The sequence below is a fragment of the Pteropus medius genome, unplaced genomic scaffold (assembly GCF_902729225.1).
Source record: "Pteropus medius unplaced genomic scaffold, Ma_sr-lr_union100, whole genome shotgun sequence".
Lineage (NCBI taxonomy): Eukaryota > Metazoa > Chordata > Mammalia > Chiroptera > Pteropodidae > Pteropus > Pteropus medius.
Window position 1 is genome coordinate 218,450 of NW_024351545.1, and position 24,214 is coordinate 242,663.

The 24,214-nt window shown below is 35.7% G+C and overlaps 1 pseudogene; it reads left to right on the top strand.

Annotated features, from left to right (window-relative positions):
- The first annotated feature begins 21,953 nt into the window (after positions 1–21,953).
- On the top strand, positions 21,954–22,069 carry LOC120586959 (uncharacterized; annotated as a pseudogene).
- Positions 22,070–24,214: the final 2,145 nt, after the last annotated feature.

A 24,214-nucleotide genomic window follows, 5' to 3' on the forward strand; every position in this document is an offset into this window, starting at 1 on the left:
AATTAAATTTTAACAACTTCTTTGGGGTATAATTAACGTAATAAATTTCACATATTTAAAATGTAAAATTTGAAAAGTTTGACATATGTATATGCTCATGAAACCATCATTATAATCAAGAGAGTGAACATATACATCATCTCCAAAAGTTTGTTAGTGTACCTTTATCATTCCTCACTTTATCCCTCGTATCATTCAGGGTTCTCCAGAGAAATAAAACCAATAGGACATATAAGGAATTTGATTATGCAATTATGAAGACTGAGAAGTCCTAAGACCTATAGTTGGCAAGCTGGAAACCCAGGAGATTCAATGATGTGATTTCAGCCTGAATTCAAAGGCCTGAGAACAGGAGAGCCAGTGGTATCAGTTATAGTCCAAAAGCTGGCCACTTCCAGCCAAAGAAGAGCTGATTTTTCAGTTTAAGTCCAAAGGCAGGAAAAGACTAATGCCTCAGCTCAAGTAGTAGGGCAAGAGGAATTCACTTAGACTTTTTGTTCTATTTAGGTCTTCAGTTTATTGTACAAGGGCCACCTACATTGGGGAGGGCAATCTGCTTCACTCAGTCTATGGATTCACATGTTAATCTTATCCAGAAACACTCTTACAGACACACCCCCAGGATCAAGTTTTACCAGATGTCTGGGTCCCCTGTGGCCCACTCAAGTTGACATGATAAAATTAACCACCACGCTTCTCCTCTCCATCCTTGTTCCCAGGCAACTACTGATCTGCTTTCTGTCACCATACATTAGTTTGCATTTCTCAGAGTTTTATATAAATAAAATCACACAGTATGTACTGAACTCTTTTTTTTTGGTCTGACATTTTTCATTCTTTTTTGTCTGACTTCTTTCCATTCAACATAATTATTTCACTCATACTGTTGTACATATCAATAGTTCATTCCTTTCTATTGCTGAATAGTTTTCTATTGTATAGATGTGCAACCGTTTATTTATCTGTTCATATGTTGATGTATACATGAGATGTCTACAGTTTTTAACTATTATAGGTAAGGTGGCTGTAAACATTCATATACAAGTCTTTGTGTAGGCATAAACTTTTATTTCTCTTGGGTAAATATCTAGAAGTGGAATGGATGGATCATATGGTAAGTGTATGTTTAACTTTTTCAAAAACAACCAAATTCTTTTTTGACATTCTGTATGTCCAGTCTTTAATTTTATCATTTTAATAGGTGTGCAGTGGTATCACATTTTAGTTTTAATTTTCATTTTCCTAATGGTTAATGATGTGGAATATCTTTTTGTGTTTTTATTTGTCATCATATATCTTCTTTGGTGAAAATATCCATTTTAATATTTTGGCCATTTTTTATTGGATTGTCTTATTATTGATTTTTGAGAGTTCTTTACATATTTTATGAGATATATCATTTGGAAATGTTTTCTCATAGCCTATGGTTTGTTTGCTCATTCTCATCACATGATTTTTTAAGGAAGGCTTTGATTTGATGAAGTCAAACTTATCAGTTTATTCTCTTATAGATTATGATTTTATTATTGTTTCAAAGAAGTATTTGCCTAGCCCCAAAACACAAAAGTTTTTAATGTTTTCTTCCATAAGATTTATAGTTTTAAGTCCTATGATCCACTTAGAGTTAAGATTTATACATAGTACAAGTTATGGCCAAAGTCTTTTATTTATTTATTTTTTTGCATAACAAAATCTCATTATTTCAGTACTATTTGTTGAAAACATTATCTTTTATCCATTGAATTACATTTGTAACTTTACCGAAAATAGGTTGTCCATGTATGTGGGGTTTTATTTATAGATTCTCTATCCTGTTACATTAGCCTATTGTTCTATCCGTACTCCAATACCGTACTCTTTATATTACTGTTGCTTTACTATAAGTACTAGTTTTAGTGTTAGTCCTGAAACTGTTTTTCTCTTTCAAAGATTTGGCTACTCTAGGACCTTTGCATTTCACTATGAATTTTTGAATAAGTTTTTAATTTCCATGAAAAAAAGCTTTCTGGAATTTTGATTAGTATTATGTTGAGTTATATATCAATTTGGGGGAGAACTGGCATTGGACAACTGTGTCTTCTGACCCATGAACCCAATACATCTTCTCAAGTATTCAAGATTTCTTTAATTTTCTCTCAGCAATACCTTATATTTTTCAATATATAGGTACATCGCATCTTTTGTTAGATTTATCCCTAAGAACTTCATATTTCAATGTTCTTATAAACACTACTTAAAGAATCAGTTTCTAACAATTTACTGTTACTTTAAAATATAACTGATTTTTGTATATTGACTTATATCTCAAGCCTTAGTACCCTCAATTATTAATTCTAGTAGCCTCTGTAGATTGTATTGGATATTCTACAGAAATTATCATGTCGTCAGCAAATAAAGACGACTTTTACTCCCTCCCCCAATACTGCTATCTGTAAACTCTCTCAAGGCTATAAGCTTTGGCAATTTTAGGGTTCACCTCATTTGTTTCCCACCTTTCAAGGAATACTGTCTTTCAGTGCCCGATGTATAGTGTTTTGCAATCTATTGTTTCATACAATTAATCTCTTTTATTGTTGTAAGCAAGAGGGTAAATCTGGCCTCTGTTAGGTCTTAATCAAATTATGTGTATATTGATCAGTGTAGTAATATACTGTAATCAGACAGTATTACAATGTTTACAAAGAAAAAAAATAACAGTTGCTATTTTCCACATCTCCTATACTTGTTTCCTAGAATCAATCACCCAAAATGTTTTGAGCTGTTTCTTCTGGAACTTAACTTCAGATTTCTACTTGCATGTTTACATTGTTTTCTTTAAGTTTCATCTTCCTATTCCCCATCCTCCTAATGACATTCTCACACCCACATACTTCTTTCCATCCCCACCTTCTAATTTAGGTATGCCATAATTTTTTATTAAATATAAAATAAGTTTTATATAATATAACCCCATAAAATATTTACAGTTAATTTCAGAGTTTAATAAATAATTTTAGTTTATTAATATTTTAATAAAAAATTAAAATTATCTTTTAAAATTATGATTGAGTTTAAAATCAAACTTGAGTGTATTCAGATCACCTAGAAAGTTTTAGAAGAATGTATATACTTCAAGGTTGTAACTTGGATCTGTTGTATTTGAATCTTCAGACTGGAACCTTAAAGAATGTATTTCTAAAACGCTCAGTGTTTCTCTCTGACTTTGTTGGTCTTCTGCATTTTGGAAATAACTGCCTTCCAGCTCATCTCATTTAAGAAGTGCATAGTTGTTGAAAGTACAATAACATCTTCATTGTTATTGAACTGTCAGATTGCACTGAAGTTTGACAATCCTGAGTTTCTCTCTGATGCTACACATCAGTCATACGCTATGCTTGCATCTGTCAACCAGCACCAAGCCACTGACCTGAGCTTTGCTAACAATGACTGGATTATAATTAGACCTGAACTTGTAGACCTCAGGCATCGTATTTATATTTCTGGGTTCACTGAACTGAAATAAGAGCCAATAGCTTTTTTTGAGGAGTCACTTACATGGGATTGACTCAATTGCTTAGTGGTATCAGTTTGCAAAATTTTGAGTTTTGATTAGAGGTAGCCTTGAACACGGTGTGCTGTGCAAATTGTCATTAGCACCACCCGTCTCTTCATTAGCTTCTGCAGCCTAATTAGATTTCTACCATATCAGGAAATATTCAAAGTGTGCAAATTGCAAAGCTTCACCCTGTTTAGCTATCCAGTGGGAACCAAAGTATAACAAAGTAAATTAACTGTCTGCCCTTGGAAATCTAGGAATTGTTTTTCAGCAGTAAATATTAAGTTAGAAATATCCTCCTGAGACTTAAACGCCAGGTCCTTCCTGGAAGACATTGCAACCTTTCCCAATAATCATCGCAAGTGCTAATGCTAGACGTATTATTCACAAAGCATATGCACTTGCTGGGAACTTTCAAACGAGAAAATTTGGTTCAATGACCAGTCAGACTCCAATATGAAAGTAACACAGTCTCTAAACATCTTTGCTGCATAACTCACCTTCATCTTACAGTTTTGAAAGTCAATGTCCTTGCCTCATAGTCTGTTGCAGGCATGAAGTAATTCTAACACTTTCAAAGCCCAAGTCTTCTATACAGTTTCTTCCTTGAGAGTATATCACACATCATTAGTGAAAAACAGCCTAAAATTTTTGATTTGTAGGAATACTATAAAATCTCACATAGTCCACCAATCATTCTTTCCAAAACACTTGGAAACTGAACTTGATTACATCAACCTCTGCTCTTGGAGGAGGCTGGTTTGCCTTTCAGAGAGTATATTAGGTGCTTTAGGAAATGCTAAAATTCTTAATGTTCTCCAGAACAAAGAAAACTGGTGATTAAATTATTCATTCATTTATTTATTTATTCATTCATTCATTCAAGAAATATTTAATGGGTCCCTTCCACATTAGCCAGGCACTGGGGTACTGAGAAGTATTATGAAGAAAAATCGCAGTAACAGGAAAGAGGGTAACAGGAGGCGTGGGTGGGTGTGAGTGTTATTTTAAGTAGAAAAAGCCCTTATAGTGAGACATCATTCTGGCAGAGACCTGAATGAAGTGAGGAAGTAAGTCATGCATGGGACTATCTAAGGAGTGTGTTTTGGATAAAGGAAAGAGTGGGTGCAAGTGTCCTGAGGCAGAAGTCTGTTGGAATGTTTGAGAAATAATAAAGAGGACAGGAGAATAAAAGAAATAAGAGATGAGATCAGAGAAGTAGTCCAGGCCTTGCTCCTGTATGAAATATGATTCAAATGTAATTCTAAATGTGAAAGGAAGCTTTTGATGAGTCTTCAGCAAAGAATGGCATGATCTGACAGGTTTTCAGAGGATCCCGGTGACTGCTGTGTGGTGCATAGATTTGGTGGGGTGAGGGGAGCAGTGGGTAGAGAATGTCAAGGGAAGAGTAGAGGCAGGGATGTGTAGTTCCTGGGGCCCTTGTGCCCCTGTTAGAAATACACCAATAAAATAGAAACAGCAGATCTTGGAAGACAAGTTTTATGTTATTGATTTATTACTACAGCTGCGATATCCTCAGAAAAACCCTGCATTGCTATAATTCAGTTGTGCAAGTAAGTACTAAAATAAAATACACCATATTTTAAAAATTAGGTTCTCATGCCCTCCTCCAAGAAAGAGGAAGGCAATAAAATAAAGAAAATTCTCCTTTTTCTTTTTAACTGCATACAGAGCATAAACCGTTACTTACCCAGAGTGTGTAGGAAAGTCTTGTTTGTAAGGCAAATTTGTTAAGTGTCATTTCATAGGTTTTCCAAGAGTTGATTTTATAGGAGATCTTCAAGGAAAACATTTGGAAGAAAGAAAATGATTCTGTGCTTTATGCTGAAAACACAAAAATTATTAAGCAAATATATATATTTTTTGTAATATCAAATTGTGTGAAAATATAAACATTTATCTTACAATGCAGATTCCTGGGTCCAACCTCCAGAGGTCTGAAGTCATAAATTTGGAGTGAGATCCAAGAGTCTATATTTTTATACAGAAGTGAATAGTCTGCTGATACTTTAGATAATTGTCTATGAATAGATTTTCTCAAAACTAAGCCTTTGCCAAAAGTTTGACAATATATGTTTAGTTAAAATCATAAAGTTCAAATGCTTGTACTCTTGGCCTTGTGGGATCTACTCAGACCCTGCACTTTGCTGGAAACTGCTCTCTTTTCCTCCTCTTATCACATGGTTATTGATGGCTGGATTCCTGTGGCAGTTCCCAAGAGAGAGATAAATGGTATGTTAGATGGAAGCATTATCTTTTTTTAAAAAACCTAGTCTCAGATGTCAAATTGTATCACTTCTGCCACACTCCATTGTTGGTACAATTATAAAATCCAGCTCAGATTCAAGGAAATAGAACATAGACTCCACCTCTTGATGGGAAGAGTGTCAGTCACATTGTAAGATCAGCATGTAGGAATGGTTAATATATCAATATTGCTATTTTTGTAAAATACATTTTGCCACAATATTCTTCCATAAATCCTTCTTTTCATTAAGTTAGTTCAAATTGGGCTTCTGTCATTTGCAATCAAAATAATAATTTTTAAAAACCCCACAATATTGCCAGTCAATACTACTTTAATATTCGACTGAAAGTTTGGATTCAGTTATAAATATCAAGGAGCCTAACTTATTCCTGAATAAACTAGTCACTGTATCAAGAAAGTGGACTGAGGGAATATCTGCAAACAAAGCCAAAGTTTCTCCCACGAAGAGTCTGAATCTGCCTCAAAGTGTGAACAAATACTTTATCAGGACCCTAAAGTCTTATATCAGAACCCTCTTAGCTAGTAACATTACAAAGCAGGCATTACTAATTTTCTAATACAGTCATAAAAATAACCCTCTGTAGAACTTCTCACCAATAGCATAACCTCACAGAACCCCTGGTGTAATGTTTCAAGTTACAATAATTGCAAATTTAAAAATAAAATTAAAAAAAGAATTGCATTATTACCTTTAGGTAATAATGACTGTCTTATTACAAAATAATTCAATTATCAGTCCATTAAAGGGGATATGGATCCTAGAGGCTGAGCAATGCAGTAGAGATGAGTCAGTGTAGAATGGCAAAGATATTGAGATCACAAAGACCTGAATGAATTCCAGGTGTCACTCACTGTCACTGCGTGGTACGAGTAACTCGCCCACCACACCACCATGGTGCCACTCTTGGGTGAGTTACTTAGCTCGCTAGAACCTGTACTTGAGGGTAGCTGGAAAAGTATTTCTGGAGAAAACTGGTGGTACAAAGTCTCTAACTACTCTTACTTGTATCATGGGCTTCCCCCACTACTGTTACCCTTTCTACCCTGTTATTACAAAAGGAAATCATGAAACTCAATGTAGTCATACTTCAAGAAAGAAAAAAGTTTAAAGTGAAATGATAGAAATAGGAATATGAGAATTATCAGAAATAATATAATAAGGTACATATTAAAATATAAAATGTTAAACAAAAGAAGTAAAACTTAAAATGATCAATAGTATAGATATAAGGAAAATATCTAAAGCATAACTTTAGATATAAAACTATGGAATAAAAAGATTATGACCAGTTAAAATTCAAAAGCCTAAAAATAGGTCAAAACGTAAAATTAAAAATTAGATAAAGTTGAAAACTAATGATTGCCACATGAGAAAGTGAAAAAGGTGAAGAGATTAAGAAGTACATATTGGTAGCTATGAGATAGTCAAGGAGTCATAAAGTACAGCGTAGGGAATATAGTCAATAATATCGTAATAACTATGTATGGTGTTAGGTGGATAATAGACTAATAGAGGAGTCACTTCGTAAATTATATCAATGTCTAATCACTATGCTCTATACCTGAAACTAATATAAAATAATATTGAATGTAAACTGTAATTGAAAATATAAATAAAAGTTAGAAAAGTAAAAAAATAATAAAAGTAAAAATTAGATAAAGTTGAAAGATAATGTTGAAAAGGAATTAAAATGGAATAAAGTTTATGTTATAACGTATTTTATGCTTTTTAATTTTAATTGACTTAATCTTTTTAGTCCATAGTTTTAAATCTGATTAAAGTTATCCTTAGAGATTTTCTGTAATATTGATCACTTAGAAATAACATTTTCTAAAACAATGTAAATGGGCAGTGGTATATTCTCCCTAATAGTGAGTAAAATCATAGTTGAGAACAACCTGTGGATATGAGTCTTAAACAAAGCCTATTTCAGCGTGGAGTTCCTGGTATGAAGAGCCAACATTAAATCACTGGCCATTCATCCAATTAAGTGTGTGTCTTAATCATCTCTATGTCCCTGAGTCTGGCCACTATAGACGTAGTGCTTGATATTTGTAGAAAAAATGAACAAATGTTTAATGACTGCCTTTTAAGTTATGCTTATGTAAATTAGCTTACTAAATCTTATAATAATCATCTCAAGAGTTATTTTTACTCTTCATTTATCATGAAGTAGCTGAGGATAAGAAAGGTTAAATGACTTTGTTCAAGGTTAAAAAATAGTGTTGATTTTCTGTTAGACCACAGCCTTGTGGCCAAAGCATGAGTATCTCTTGGATAAAATGTACATACGTGTGTGTGTGCACATTCACACAATGGCCATATTTACAAATAGTTATACGGCTATCACCTGTCCCAGTGGAGATCCTCGTTTTAACTGCACAAAGAACATCCAATCCTAATTAATTTTCAAAATTATCCAGGGGCTGACTGAAGACATGAGGAGACTGTAACAGATGGCTCTCTAGGTGCTGGTAGAAATGACAAACATTTTAATTTTGGTGTTGTACATGAATGAGTTAAACACATGAAGACCATTTTTTATAACATCAGAGGCTGCACAAATACTATTGTGTCAATGGGATATAGAAAGAACACTGAATTTGGTTGAAACAGAACCAAGGATGAAGTATATTTCTTCATAGTGGAGTGGAGATGATTTGTCCTGCTCTTCTTTTGTTGTCATGTGGCTGTGAGGGTCGAATGAGATCATAGTTAGGAAGACAGCCTGCAAGGTAGAGGATGTGGTTTAGGATCAGAAAGACATGTGATTAGCTTTGCTACTTACTAACTGTATGACCATATGAATTTAATTTATTCAGGCAAAGATTATTCCCACTTCCAAGTATGGACAATACAGTATTGCCTATTTCTTAGATTTCTTGTGAAGATTAAATAGATTTTAATGGATATAAAACTTACAGTTGGCATTCAGTCTATAGAAAAACATGAATGAAATGGTATTTGGAGGAACACTCTGGGGGAGGATGAAAAGGGGTGTTTGTCTGAGGCATCAGTGCTTTCCAGCCTACCTCTGGGTATGCATAGGGCACCATGTAACATCACAGAGCCCACGGGAGATAAGTAGGATGAGCTGAGAACATTCTAACAAGACGGGAGTTTTGTTTTCTAATTGTTCCATGCATCGTTCTCTTATTATATACTCAGTGAGTTTCATGGGGGAATATACAGTGTTTAATACATCACCTGATGCCCTGGGGTGCCTCATGTGGAGCTTGGCCCTAAATAAGTCCTCAAAAAGTAGTCGTTTGAATAATTACTGAGGTAGTTGCGAATCTCTGGTTTACTGCTATGCTCTTGAGGGACACTCAAGGCATGGACTAGGACTGTTCATCTAGTTCTAGTTTTTCCTCTGCCATCTCTCCAGCAATGTCCACTGGGAAAATCATAGCCTTTTTGGACTCCAGGAAACTTATTTTCAAATGGATATTGAAAGCAGGCAACTGGCCAGGTATTTTTGTGTTCACCCTTATACCTCTGAAATTAACCCGGCACCGGATATAGGCACCAGATTAGAGGTGGCCTCAAATTTGTCTTCTCTTCTGCATTTCCCCACCACCTTCAGTGTCAGAATCCTAGGAGAGAAACGTGTATCATCTTTCCTTCAACTTAATTTCACAGCTGAGCCAGTGGGCTTTCAGTTCCAGATTATAGACAATGCAACTTTGCCAATGGGGAAAGAATGCTCTGTTTAGGGCAGTGGAATTCACAGTCCACTTGCTTCTAGTGTATTGTATCTGTCTGTCAGGCCTTTGACAGGAGCTGGAGAACAGTCAATTCAAGGTTAAAGTCTCTGGGAAGGATGCACACTGGGGCACTACTTGGCTGCCTGAAAGAAAATTGTCATGTGTTGGCTATTTTTATCTTATTTGGAGTAGCTGTGGGAAAATAAAACATATTGTCTGATAGAGAAGGATATTTTTCTTCTTGTTTGCCAAGGCAAAAGATTATGCATCTTGTTAATCCAAGAAATGCATGAAGCTATTTAGATATTTGGAGATGCAGGAAATAATACCCTTTGAAAGTCAATTATCAATGTGCATACACAATGGATAGGATTATCCATCTAAAGGAGAAATCCTCTGTAAAGGTGTAAAGAGCCTGGGTTTATAATTTAGTAAGTAAAATCCTAATAAATAACATTTTATCTTGTCTAGAAAAAGACTTTGAAAAGATACACACATATACATACACACACATAGTTGGTTAATGGATCCATTCTAAGTGAGCCAAACAAAACCTGGCTTCACTAAGTTCTATTGATAAATGGCATTATCTGAGACATTTAGCAATAGACAACTGGCTTTATCTTCCCACTCATCTGTATCACAGGCTATGATATTTTAAATGTCAATAACACTAAAAAAAAAAATACAGACTAAATTGTGGTTCCGATTCATAGGAACTGAGATTGGAATATGAAACACTAGGAGATTCTGAATGCACTCGTTGATTCTTGCAGAGTTCATAGAATCAAATGCTGATGATAGACTATTAATGTCCCCAAATCCTATTTATCTTTAGCTATTTTCTTAGCAAGGCGAAAAAGAGTATAGCAGTATTTGCATGTTCTTGACGTAGGATACTATATGGAAGAACAGGAACCGCAATTGATTAAGAAAATGACAATATCTATTCTTGATGAAGTATCTGGCAGTATAATGAATTTTTAAATACCCTGACCCATATTGAAGAAGCTGTACTTAAAAATCAATTAGAATATACAGTTTAACAAAGAATAAAGCCCATCTTACAGAGCAAGAGTAGCAAAATACAGTAGCAAAATACAGACCCTTGAACAGCATGGGTTTGAACTGTGTGGGTCCACTTACACATGAATTTTTAAATTCCTGAAATCTTTCAGCCTCAACCTGGAATCTTGCAACAAATTTCATGTAGTAGAAGGTATAATACTCTCTGGAAGAATGGTAGAGACTAAAAAAATCAGATAAATTGTCCTGCATCATGAGAAATAACATATATCAATAGAAACCTGTATTCCACATTTTAAAAAAAGAAATATATTTTCATTTATTAAAAATAGTATTATCAAGTTTGAGGCTATCCACTTAGATTGGATTTTTACAAAGAAATAGAAAACTCTGGATTTTTACAAAGAAATAGAAAACTTAAGAAATAATACTGATTCCATAAATCTCAGGGTGGTTTCTTCTGTGTCTTACAGTGGTTTCTTCCTTTGGAGTTTATCTATTTATTCCTTCTCTTTTACATGATACCTATAACCCTGCCTATAGCCCTTATAGCAAATTTTTGAAGACAAGACTTATTTAATTTTTAGACCAAACACAACTGATGGACCTAGCAAATGTCACATAAATCCCAAGAGCGAAAGATTCTAAACATGGTGATTTCTTACTTTCTCTATTACTTGCTAAGCAGTACATTGGAAGTTTGTATATTCCCAGGTTAATTTGGAACTAGTCTAACAGTCAGTACTGATACTGATAATCAACCTTCACTTGCTTGTATTGTTTATTAGAAAAATTATCAATAGTGTCTCTCTTGGTTTTGCTTTGCTGGCACAGAAACGGCCTGTAATCACTTAACATATGCCATTGTAATCTTCCACAAGGATCTATCCCGGGATAGTAATTTCCTGACACATGACCCTTCTGTGTTCCTTGTGGATGCCACTATTTCAGAAGGCATTTTTTCCCATTGAACCTCCATGTGACCTCAGAATCTTTCTCAACACAACATTTGAATCTGCACTGTCAATGGACTGGTGTTTGTATATAAGATGAAACTTAATGTCCTCCTTGGCAAAGCACGAAATACATTTGCATTTTTATTTAATCCAAGATTCCTTGAATATTTAATTATTTATGATATAATTGTGAGCAGATGGCAGCCTACAAGTTATCCACTTATTCTGTGTGAGAGTAAGTAATATCTCTTGTTTGCAAATCGTTCCTCCTGGGATGTATAATGATCAATGCCTAGATACTTTCCATCTTTCAATTTTATAAATGACCTCCTTGTAGAATGCCAATGTACTGTTGTATGTGTTATGGAATTTTGACTCCATTAGAACTAGTCAAAAAAATTTTGAACAGACACTAATTTGTTGACATTTTTGTGACTTCTGAAAAATGGAATTAAATTTAATAGCAAAATCACTAAAACAAAATGTCTTTTTTTTTCTTTTCAAGAAAGTAAAATTGAAATATTGCACCAAAAATAAACTCCAAGAGGTCTAGAATTTTGGAGAGCTCTCTCAGAGACCTTTTGGAAAATAACTGTGGACAGTAGGCATATTTAATTATGATTGCTATATTTCTCCTCCAAATTTAAAACGTGGAAAACCACTAAATTAGGTGAGAGGCCAACACCTTGTTAAAGCCTGGAGTTTAATTCCTGCTCATTTTCCAGACTAGAGAAATTACCTCTGATGTAATGTGGTAAGGTTCATTTTAAACCCAGGTGACTTGTGTCTGTCAATTGTCACTCCTTGAAGTATGTGAATTAATAAAATAATTACTAGTCAAAGTAGTATGTAGAAATCAGTAATGGAGAACAGGCATGGCCATCTTCCACGAAGATGATATTGCTAAATGCCATGATTGGAGCTGATGCTATTAAAATAGTAAGATAAGGTGCCCATCATGTTTTTTTCCCTCTCTTTCAATACTTGATAATTTTAAAATGTAAGGTTTTATCCTGAGTGATGACCACTTCAATGCGATTATTCTGGTTTTGATGGCTGTTCTAGCAACACAGACACCACCAACCTCTAAGCCATGGATTCATACAGTCAATATTTATAACATAATGTAGATCTGGTCCCAAATGCTAGGAACACTACAATCTTATTGAATTTTTATTTAACTCTGGACAAAACTTTGTGTTGGCATGAAGTACGTAATTTTCCCCCTTCCTTTTGGGAGAATTTTAATTTACCAGAGTTATGTCAGTTCTTGTGGATTAATAATTTTCTCTGGGAAAAGTCATACTAAGCAAATGCAAAGACTGTAAAGAGCACTATTCAATAACTAGTCTAAAAATGTATTTCAGAGTTTATATTACCTTCCAAATTTCTTTCTGAACCTTTAGAAAAAAATCTGAAAAGCCATGTTTAATATTGTAAGTCTTTTTGGACAACCTCTAAACATTATCCCTTAATTGTATAAACTAGAGAGTCTTAATCTTTCTGTTCTCAGACCCCTCAAATCTAAATGCGCTTAGTCCTCCCCCATTTTAACTCTTTGTGGTGCACTGCTTATTTGTCTACGTGTCAACAACGGCTTCCCACCTTTCTATCTCTGCCTCTACCCCATCCCAGACCCCAGCTCCAACTCCAGCAGTAGCAGTGGCTGAATCTGAGTGGATAGTGTATATAGAACACTATCCAAGAGACAGTTATAAGAGGGATAATACATCAAGAATAAAGCTAGAGTTCCTGCCATCAAGAAATTACTACCTTCTTGAGGAGACCAAATATATTAATTTGTAGTCTACCTGCTACCGAAACTCTCTCTCTCTCTACATATATATATATAGAACTGAAAATCCTCATTGATTATATATAGGTAAGTATATAGATAAACAGCAACTTCTGTTTTTAGATGCCAGAACAAAATCTATTTGGTATCACATTTGCACGTGCTCGCCTGTGTACGTGTGTGCACTCATGCACATACACGCACACACACCCACACTCATCCCTACCTGCTGGTGTCTTTCTTTACAAAAATGTCAAGGATTAAGCTGCCAGCTGTCTCAGTGAGAGATTTCGCTATAATTATTTCATTAATTTTACATGATGTACAACAGTAAGTTTATCTGTGTGCTGGTAAGTACTTTTGCAGTTAAAACTCCATCATATTTGTCAGAACAAATGAACAGAGCTCATTCTCCCTTATGTAAGATTCTTCGTTTTGTTTTTTGTTTTTGCGCTTTTATTAGAACATAACTTTGCAATCTAGAGTGAAAGCGGCTTTGCTTAGTTTGTGGCCCAGAATTCACACTCATTAAAAGTTTGTTGAATGAAAATATTCTTGACAAAAAAATAAAAAATAAAACAAAAATTGATATGCTTGATTCTTTATTGACTGTCCTGGCTGAGATGGGTACTATATTTCATATTTTCTATTTCCTGGTGGGGGGTCTCCTAATTTTAAGTAGAAGTTGGAGGCAGAAGCTGGGAAAATTAGGCACCAAGCTAACAGAGGTGTCATAAATAGGCAGGGATGACTAGAGAAAATAATGCAAAATGACTGGAGTTTCCAGCTTTCCGGGGGATTGATGTGTTGAGAAATTGTATCAGGCAATAGAAGCCTGAATATTGTTATAAAGCTACTCTTGGCTCAGCTCACCTCAATCACTAAACCATGAAAATATAAGAATAAAAATATCAATGTTAAATTATAATGACCCCTGGCATCTATTGCATCTCATCGCTTAATTAGATTTATATTTTCAAAGAGTGTTCTCTGAAAAACTGTATTTTACTAGGGAAATCTAATTTGAGCAATCTAATTGTCAAAAAACCATTACTGCTGCTTTTTCTTTGCCTTTTTGGTGAATGCTGGGATAAAGCATCAGTATCAAATGATATTTGAAAAAAAGTGATAGTTGAAGGGGAAAAAAATAAAGGCCAGAGTTTTAATACCATTATTTCCATGAATATGCTGGAGAGCCTGGATTAGTCTCTTTTTAGCAACCACCATCCTTTTAAAAAAAATCATATTCTTCTTACTTTTTCAAGAATTTTCTACTTTGGTTATCTTTCCTCTTGAACATAATCAATCTTTCTATCTCCATGGCACCATTCATGTATGATCTGGTCTTTTCCATCTAAATTAAAAACATGAAATGAAAGCTTACTATGTCCTCATATCCCTCTAGTTAACCTCCCTTCAATCCAAATTTCTAGTAAAAGTTACCTATACAACTAATTTTCCTTTCTCTTTTCTAAACTAGCTTCTATCTTCATCATTCCATCAAAACTACCTTAATGAACATTATTACAGCAACCTTTATGTTGCCAAATGCAAAGCGTGCTTTTCACAAACTACTTAACCTTGAAACATTTTTGTATCTTGGCTCTCCTAACATCATATTCTTATGGTTCTCTCACACTCATAGGCTACACCTGTTAGTTTACATTATTGGCTCCCTCCCTCTACTTGAACTCTCCCTGGATAATTCCATCCCATTTCAACGGCTGTGTGAACATTGGGGGGCTGGTTTCTACTCTCTCAAGAGGCTCTTCCATAATTTTTACATGCATTTCATGTGAAGAGAATCTTTTTTATGAAGGAGCCAAACTGATAGCCATGACACAACCTCCAGCTCTTCAGCAATGGAAGGCACTGAGCTCTCAACCATGGAGGTGGCAAAGTGGAGTATTAGTGAAGTTCGTAGACTCTCAATTCAAATTGCACAGATTTATATCATACCTCTGATGCTTATGTAATCTCTCAGTGTCTTATGTAATCTCTTGACCTGTAATACGAGATGATGATAATAATCGTATAGTAGTTCCCCCCTTATCCATGGGGATAAGTTCCAAGACTCTCAGTAGATGCCTGAAATCATGAGTAGTACTAAGTCTGTTACACGTTATATTTTTTCCTATACCTGCATACCTATGACAAAGTTTAAACTACTCTTGTGCCTTGGGGCCCTTATTAATTAAAATTGGATTACCTGAATATGAACACTGTGATATCTCGACAGCTGATCTGATAACCCGAATGGCAAATAAGTGACTACTGGGCAGATAACGTAGATGGCGTGAGTATGCTGGACAAAGGAAAGATTCATGCCCCAGAGGGGATGGAATGGGACAGCTTGAGAATTCATCATGCTACTCAAAATAATGTGCAATTTAAAACTTACGAATTATTTATGTCTTGAATTTTTTATTTAATTTTTTGGACTGCGGTTGACCATTGGTAACAAACTGCAAAAAGTGAAACTACAGATAAGGAGAGACTACTGCACCTACATCATAGCACTGTTGTGATAGTGAGTTAATAAGTATAAAGTGCTTGGACAATAATCTAGCCTATAGTAAAGGCTATCTGTAAGGAAATGTGAGGGGTCTGAGACTGACCTTAACATCTAGTAAGTTAGCCTGTTAGTACTTCATGGATGCTGTCAGAAAACACAAGACTCTTGGGTCAGAGACAAAGAACTTTAATACTCTGGCAGAGAAAAGATCATGAGTGTCATATTTGTACCACCTCTTCTTCCCTCCCGCCTCCAAGTTCTTATGGGGCTGATGGGAAGGGTCCTAGTTGTTATAGCACAGCTAAAGAACCCTAAGCTTAGGGAATATGCCTCTTTTATAATGGGCTGTAAGCATGCTTGTTCTTTGCGCCAAGGGAAACATTATCTTTATTATAATTGGAAGTGAGAAAATCTGTCTATTCTCAGGAGGGAGACACACTAGCTCTATCGATCTTGCTATACAAACATTCTTGAAAAAAGTCTAGAACAAAAGGGCAATGCCTTACTCACAAGATGTGCAGAAACATGAGAGACTCATGGGGAACCTTCTCTCAACACTATATTGTCGGAACATATTATACCATCTCCTCTGTTGGACATTCCCTGTTCTCCCAGGGAGAATTCATTGCTTCCTCTTCTGTGCTCCACAAAACTTTTTGTATGTTGTAACGATATCACATCTAATACGTGTAAAGGTGGTTTATCTTTGTTTCTCCTTTGTTTCTGCTACCTTGTGAATTTCTTTAGAGCAGGTATCATGGCTTACTCATCATTTATATTCTTATCTCTACTTACATTCCACCACCAAGAAGCATGTCTAAAATTGTTGGTACTTAATATGTGTTGAATTATTTGTAATTAAAAAATTAATGCATGCATGAGTGGGAAGACTCTTTCTCTTCAGTCTGTGATGAAGAATATTGTCATTCGAAAGAAACATGTGGCACTCAGGACAATATAGAAACTTGACTCTCATTAAGCAAATTGATGTTTGATTTTTAAATATAAAAAATAGAATTAGAGAAGCTGTTAGCAAAGTACGACTTTCCAAAGAAAATTTGTTTTGTTTTGTTTTGTTTTTTGATTCAAGAATAGAATGGTAAAAGGTACATTTAAACCCACAGCATTAAAAATTCTGCATATAGTTGTAATAGTTTCTAGCTTCAAATTTATCCTGCTTGTAGTGGATATGCAGCACAAGGAATATTATGATTTAAATGAATATTTTGTGTTGTCTTCATTCTTCTTTAGAACTGTCAGACAATTCCTCAAGACTGAGAAACGGTGTCCCCAAGGTGGTGAAGAGACACCTATATATAGATGCATATTGGTCTATGGCTGTAATTACTTTGGTATCCATGGGGATGACAGGTGCTAAAGAAATGCAAGCTGATATTATGACACTAAACTGAGCTACACGATTTATCATTAAGTTTTGGCATCAAGAGAGTTCAATCTGTTCTGAAGTGTGGATAAGTATGGCAAAAGAGTGTTGTGTGCTTATTCTGAGTTTAAAGTGGTGTCAAATTGCGCCTTGGGAAGAGAAGAATTTAGGGTGTTCTGTCCTGATGAAAATAATTGAATATTTATTCTGTGATTTCAGTTATAGTAATAGTTAGAAACGTGGTCAAATTTGTCAACAAGGGTGAAAGAGAATTATCTCCAGCAGTAAACCTTCAGATAAGAATAGAAAAGGTGAGACCAGAGATGGCATACTATAGTGATGAAAAGGCATAGCCTGGGGGAAAATCGCTCTGGGTTTAAATTCTAGCTCAGCCATTTTTTTAGCTTTATTATCTTGGGGAAGTTCCTGAAATTGTTGAAACCTCAGTTTCCTTGTAAGGTGCCTCCATTCCAGACTTCCTGTGACGATTGAGAGTTATGATGCCTGTGTACTCCTCAGATACTGTTAATGTGCAATTGTTTGCAACTTACATATGTATTTACCTAAGAGTTTACTTTTAGTTGCTAAAAGTGCTTTTCTATAATTCCTAGCTGAGACCCCATGGTCCTGTTTCTCCCAGGATTCTCTAGAACACTAATTTTCAACCCTCGTTGCTTTTCTATGATGGGAAGGCTATTCTTCCTATATTTAAATGAGATAATGTATGAAATACCTTGAGAATGATGTATAGCCTGCGGTAAGCTCATCATAGTAGTAAATATATAATTGATTATCATTACCATCCATTTTGCAAGGATTCGCTTTCCTTTTTGAGCAGCCTTTTTTACCTGTTTCTTCCCCACTTCTACTCTGCAAATGACAGCACTTGAACAGAATATCGAATTCTACACAAAGTCTCATTGAAATGCCAGGCAGACCCTACTGAGGTGCCAAAGTCTTCAACATTCACATGGATCCCCTCTCTTCCCATGCTTGCTCCTCCCTCTGATAATCGACCAGTTTCTGGTTTCCTTTTGCTGTCCCACCTTGAAATAACAATTGAGTGTCTCTGTGTATTGAATGTCTTTTATAGTTTTTTACTTTGAACCTTGGTGAAATCCTGACCTGGCACCTGGTTACCAGATGTCATCTTTGATTACTCCATTTGCTCCAGAGAAATGCAGCTTTGCAAGCGTGCAGTAAATCAAATCGAGTTCACAACCATGAAATAGCAGGGACAGTTTCAAACATTCATTATACTGATTTCAGTGTCTTCTATCTGGCACGAGAACTCAAATACTCCCTGAGAGGAAAACATTCTATGCAGAATTATAATTATTGTCACAAGCAAGGTATCAGCAAGTATATATACATTAAAAATCACCTACTATTTAGGTCCTTAATTTGTTTCTTCAGTGAGAGCTATTCCTGGAGAGTTTCTTTAAGGCTCACATGCATACAAGTAACTGTTAAAATGCAAAGTGGCAGTTTAAGAGAACAGTAGGTGAACACATCTGTTCTGACAACCTCATCACATTTACCTCTACAAGATCAGAAATGTGGGATATACAAAATCTGGGATATACAAAATCTGGGATATACAAAACAAACAAACAAAAATATTAAGAAGAAAACAAGACAAAGAATCTTAGCATTTGGAAGGGGATGAGGTCAAGAGGGATGATGGAAAGGCTAGATTTGAGTAGGAAAGAAGGGAGAAAGAGGGAATGAGAAAGGGGGTGGGGGTAGGGAAAACGGTGGCGAGAGGGGTAGGAAGAGGGAGAGAGAGAAAGAGAGGATACCCTGAAAGTGAAGGAGGAAAACAGGGACAAGGAGCTGAAGTTTTTAAATATTTCATTAAAGGTTCACCTCCTAAAAAGTATTCTCTGTGTGTGTATATTTTAATTTTTGCCCGTGGATGTGAAATACAAGATTTAGAGTAGATTTAATATTCTAATTTAATGAAAGGGGAGTGGTATAACATAAAGGGAAGGTTATGAGTGGCTATAGGAGTTAATGAGTTTAATTTGAGCTTCATGACTATGCATGTTATTTCTAGTCTTTTCAGAAAACATATGCAATGAAATTCCCATACAGTGCTTTTGCAGACTGTGGATTTTTCTGTTTATATCTCCCCCTCCAACTCACTTTTTAATTGTGTTTACACAAAGTAGTCTCTAATTTCTGCCAAGAGCAATGCAATTCTCTGCCTCAACTATATTTTGCTAAATATAAGCTAGAGAGAGGGTGGAGGAATGTTATGCTAACCTTGAAATCCTGTCAGCATGTTCCCTCCCCAACTTGACTGGCCAGCAGCCTAATGGGAAAATGAACAAGAAAGAGGAATTCAGTGACATATTTAGTCACGTAATGCTATAATTCTCCTTTCCAAAGGAATATAAAATTTTGGATGAAAGATCAAAGCACAAGCTTAAAAAGACAAAATGGTATGTTTCACACATTTCTCAATACCAAGTATTTGGTCTAAGTGATCAGATTTTTGTAAATGAAGGAAATGAAATAAAGGAAACTTACATCTCATCGAGGATACATAATGATGTGCTTCGCCCTGGGATGGTTTTTATTCTCTTACACATTCACTGAATTCTCACAGTCATCTTGCAAGTTATACAGTGGAGGAAAACTGAGACTCAGAGAGGTTTTGATAACTTATCCAAATCTCAGAAGAAATTTCAAACCCGTTTTGGCCTGAGTCCCAAACACTATATCTACTTCCAAACTTTCTTGGTTAAAAAAGGACCTCAAAATATCAGGAAGATGTCAGAAATGGCAGGGTCTAGAAATCGCTTTGTATTAATTATTTTCAGGAAGTCTTGGAATAAGATATCTAGGCTTAAAAAAGAATATTTGTTATTTCTTGTGTTAATTATGCATCTAGGCTTAAAAAAGAATATTTGTTATTTCTTGTGTTAATTATGCATTACTACTTATCCAAAACGGAAATTTTGGAAAATGCAGAAAACCTTGGAGAAGAGAATAAAAATCATTAGTAAAGCCACTGTGTGATTTAGAGTTTATCCTAGTTGCTAAAATAAAGCCATCCTAAAATTTTGTGAATTAGAAATTATAAAAATTAATTTCCCTCTCATATAAGAATTCTGAGAACATTTCAATTAGTGTAGTAGTTCTTTCTTCTTCAATGTGGCTTACCAGTTTACTCTAGCCATCAGGAAGAGAGGAAAGAACCATTATGCAAGAATTTATGTACAAATAGCTCTACTCACATCGTTTTCAAGAACTAAGTCACATGTCCTCTCCTAGACTCAGGCACATATAGTCCCTGGATAATCTGTTTGTCCTCTAGTGCTCAGGAGGAAGTATAGAATGGATTTCTGAAGAAAATGTCTCGAGCCAAAATAAACATTATTATATTTGATTTTAGATCTCTACAGAATCTTAATATGAATACCTATACCCACATGATTTAAAAGCAAAATTAGTATATTATAACTATTGTTTTGTAATTGTTTTCATTAAATGACTATGTTGGCACTATTGTCTGTTATAACATCACTATAATATGGCACAGATATTCCATCAGTTGGATGTGCCATACTTTATTCATCCAATCCCTGTAGTTGTTTCTAGTATTTCACTAATTTAAAAGTGAGATCGATGACTTTATGTAAAAATCTTTTTACACAACTCACAATTCTTAGAAGTTAACAGGTAAGAACTTGCTAATGTATCCTGTAGAAAGATTGTATTAGTACACTGTCCTATCAGCAACGTATGAGAGTAAAAACATCTGTAAAAACATCTGTAACTTGATAATATAAGAACCACCTACCCTTGACCTCCTTAGCAAAATGATCTCCAATTACTCTTGAAATGCATCAGACTAGGACTCTGCCAGTGAACATTCAATTGCCATTTAAAAATATTTACTTTCCACTTCCATGGAAAGAATATACTTCACCACCCTTTAAGTTTGTATTTGGCCATGTAATCTGCTTTGGCCAATGAGATGTCAGTAAATTTCATAAGCAGAAGTTTAAAATGTTCTTGCGTGATTGTATGGGCCCTTTTGTTCTTCTGCCATTGTCGTTAACAAAGCTTCCCCTGATAGCATTCAATGCAAGGAAGACGAGAAATACAGGCAGGCACAGCAGGCAACTCAGAGCCACCCAGTCAACCCCAGCCTATACCAGCCACATGTGAGTGAAACCAATACCTTAATGTTGTCTGTCACTGAAATCTAGTGGTTTATTACGCAGCAATACATAATTGACTGATACAGTGCCAACCGACAACACCTGTGACAAAGGAAAACCTACCAATTGTGAAGCATATAACCTATTATGGGCAGGCCTGCTCTTTCTCTGGCTCTTTTCACTACTCTTTTTATCTCTCCAGTTACGTGGTTGTCCCTTAATTTTCAAGTGTCAGTAGGCGAATGAGCTTAAGTTATTATTCTAGTTGTGCCATTTCGGTCTTTAATGTTGTCCATATTTGCTTTCTCTTTGTTCGAGTCCAGTACAAGAGCCTATAGAGTGTGGAACAGCTCTTGGCTTCTATAACGTGAAAAGGAAAACAATTATTAACAGAATCGGTCACAGACACCTATGGGATGCATCTTTTTACCCTACATTTTGTAAAGCAGTGTAGTGAGATCATCGGCAAAGCCTAAACTCAGGAAATATGGCTGCAATGGGGAGGCTATGGCATAGTGTCTTAAACGCTTAATAAAAAATACAGCTTTACTTAAAAAAGAATAAGAATCGTCTAATGCCATGCCACCCTGAACGTTCCTGATCTCATCTGATCTCAGAAGCTAAGCAGAGTCGAGCCTGGTTAGTACTTGGATGGGAGACCACCTAGGAAGACCAGGTGTAGGCGTTAATAAATAAGTAAGTAAGTAAATAAATAAATAAATAAAAAGAAAACATAAAAATAAGAACCACACAAAGCTTAATACACTCTTATGGGTAATCTCTGAAAATTTTATTCTAGAAACTACTCAAGACTCAGACCTACTTTAGGAACAAATTATGGGCATTTTCAACATTTTTATTAACTCAGAACATCTATCTGCAAGACTATTCCATGGATAATGCCCTCAAGGCTGAAGCTGCTGCACTCATTCATTCGACATTTATTGAGAACTGACTATGTGCCAGGAATCCTGTTAAAGACCAGGAATCTAAAGGTGAATACACACATTCCCTGAGCTCAGTACGTTCACAACCTAGAAGAACAGATGTGAAACATAACTCTTGTAACGCCATAATGGCACTACGGACAAGGCGCTCCCTGAGAAGAGAGGGGTGAGTTGCAGCCAGACCTCAACCCAGTGTCCTACTTTCATTCTAGCAAAGCATAGCACATTTCACATACCATGTCAGTATCATTATTGGTTTTTCTTGGCCTTCTACTACCAAACCATGTATTATTGTCCCGATTTTCCTACTCCCTCATAACCCGCCTCCTTTTTTAATAATTTATTTATAACTTCTGTAACCCCGCTGAGAGAAAACTCCCCACTGGTCTCCTTTCCTTATTTTGAGCCCCAACCCTGACTCCTCTTTCCCGTAGATTTACAGAGACTGAGATCACCCACTAAATTTTGCAGAATGTTTGGAAGACTGCAAAGTAGTTCTGTCTTATACAGAAATGATTTAAAGCAAAAGTCATTTAGAAGTAGCTAAAGGAGCCTGTTATTTCATTACCTGTCTGAGGCAAGAGAAGGTTACTTTTGTTAATCTGGGTCTCAGACTTGCTATCAGTGTTAAGAGCCATGATGGAAATTTCAACAGGAGAAGAAAGCAACACTTCAGCCCTACTCTTTCCTCCCCCAGGAGTTCTTGCTTTGCACTAAAATTAGAGACTATTAATTATTAAAGTCTGTTTCTTCTGAAAATTATACCAAGACTTTCTGATTAATGACTGAGGAAACTGATTAATGACTTTCTTATTAGTTTTTAAAAGGTCAAGTGCAAGTTTTTGCTAGTTGGTTGTGTAAAACCTGTTTTTTGGTCATTATACAAAGTGGCTTCCAAACCAGTCATGTACCATCAGGTTCATCTGGGAAACCTTTTATACATAAGGGTTCCAAGAACCCTCATTTGGAGCTTCTGATGGTTACAGAGTGGATCCAGAAACTCTGTATTGTTGTTAATAAGTGCCTCAGGTGATTTTGATAATTATCTTGACTAGGGAGTCACTAGAGAAGTTTCTGGGGAACACTATAACCCTTGAGATATTTAATCCTCACATTCTTCAAATTGTCTCATTTAACTTCCAGCCATAACAGTGACTATGATTCTTGTTTCTTAGATCACAGGGATAGTAGAAAACCGAGGCTCATGAATTCCTAAGCGCCAGGACTCAGCTGGATTCCACGTTCTTGGGACCAGTGAGTTTCACAGTCAGTGAAAGATTTGGGGGTTTATCTTCCACATGTGTGTATAATCAGGAAGGAGATAACTTCATGGTCCCATTTCTTCTCAGGAGTTCCCAGGAGAGTCTTCTATGGCAGACAATTCTAAGAACACTGGTGACTCACATGCCACTAAGACTGCCCTCTCTAGAGAGTTTTAAAGAATCTCTTCTTCGATGTAGCTAGTGATGCTTGCCACTCTTGCCCCCATTCCTAGGCTGCTAAGTATGACATTTTTTGCCCTCTGAATGTTGCCTTGCTCTTTTTCAGGTTGTAATTATCTCTGTTGAGGGATCTAGATCAGCACTGACATACTTGGGGGGCGAGAATTCCTCCTTGACTTCTGCAACTTCTTTTCTTAGCAACTTCATGGTCTTTGGTGGGTTAAGTTACTGACCTACTAAGCTTCTCTTTATGTAGGATCCAGTCCACTTCTTGCAGATATCTGGGTCTTGACACAAGGAACCTAGGTCTAAGCTAGCTTGGCATGTCACTTGTAAGCACACTTTTAAGAACAATGCCCTAAGATCCCTGACAAAATACATTGAAGTTTCATAGTTACTAGGCTGCCTATATAGAGCTTTATGCTTCCTTTGGAGAATCAC